Genomic DNA, 1287 nt, shown 5'->3' with positions numbered 1-1287 from the left:
GAAAGAGAAAGGGAGAGAGAGAGAGAGAGAGAGAAAGAAAGAGCGCGCGCGAGAGAGAGAGAGAGAGAGAGAGCGAGACAGACAGAGAGAGAAGGGAGGAGAGAGAGAGAGAAGCTGAGAGAGCAGCGCGCAGCAGGCCTATATACATATAATCAAGAGCGTATAATGTGGGCGTGTATAGGCCTACTTACCCCCTCGTCGTAAGTGCATGCTCGCCGTCTTCTAGGTTTGTTTGCACGACATATTTAAATGCCGACAAAACAAACACGCACCGTCTCCTCCCCTCCTCTTCTTTTCCCCCTCCTCCTCCCCTCCTCTTCTTCCTGCTCCTCCCCCTCCTCCTGCTCCTCTCTCTCTCTCTCACTCTCTCTCTTCCTCTCTCTATCTCTCTCTATCTCTCTATTCCTCTCTCCATCTCTCTATTTCTCTCTATCTCGCTCCTCCTCTCTCTTCCTCTCTCCATCTCTCTCTTCCTCCCTCCATCTCTCTCTTCCTCTCTCTATCTCTCTCTCTTCCCCTTCTCTCTTCTTCTGTCACTCTCTTTGTGTTTTATGGCATTTCGTGTTGCGCTCCACTTCCAGCCGAGTCAGTACGGGAAGCAGCAAGTTACCTTAATTAAGTACCGTAATTAAGTACATAATTAAGTACCGTAATTAAGTATACATTTATGTACACTCACAATCTTATCGGCTGATCACTCGCTCGTGCAGCATTTTCGACAGAGACGCACGCCGACAGATAATCGATACGAAATCAATGGGTGAAAATCCGTCACCGGCTGCGAAAGGTCACGTACGTGCGTGCGTGTGTACGTGCGCACGTGCGTGTGTGCGTGCGTGGTGGTTGCCTGGCGATGTGTTGTTGCCTGTGTTACAGACGAACCTTGGCATTTCAACAGTATATTGCGTTAGTTCGTTGATGTTGTCGCTAGCCTGTTGTTAGAGAGGGGGAAGAATGAGGAGGAGGAGAAGAAGAAGCTGGTGGTTGTGGCACGCGTTCAGTTGCCTTCTCCGTTGCATGTTTTCGCGGTCGCACGCACGTAGGGCCGTCAGTCGCAGTGTTTGCTGTGATAGATAGAGAGGCGGCTAGTGCTGCCGCCACTGCAGCAGAGTGGCACACCTGTTTGTGAGCGCGAGTGAAAGTCTGTAATTGGAGAGAGAGGGGGAGAGCGAGAGAGAGGGGGAGAGGGGGGAGGGAGAGACAGACTGGGAGAGGGAGAAAGAGAGAGCGAGAGAGCGAGAGAGCGAGAGAGAGAGAGAGAGAGAGAGAGAGAGAGAGAGAGAGAGA

This window comes from Priapulus caudatus, unplaced genomic scaffold (genome assembly GCF_000485595.1).
Source record: "Priapulus caudatus unplaced genomic scaffold, Priapulus_caudatus-5.0.1 Scaffold335, whole genome shotgun sequence".
Lineage (NCBI taxonomy): Eukaryota > Metazoa > Priapulida > Priapulimorpha > Priapulimorphida > Priapulidae > Priapulus > Priapulus caudatus.
The sequence above is the reverse complement of the archived record's forward strand: the minus strand, read 5'-3'. Positions refer to the sequence as shown.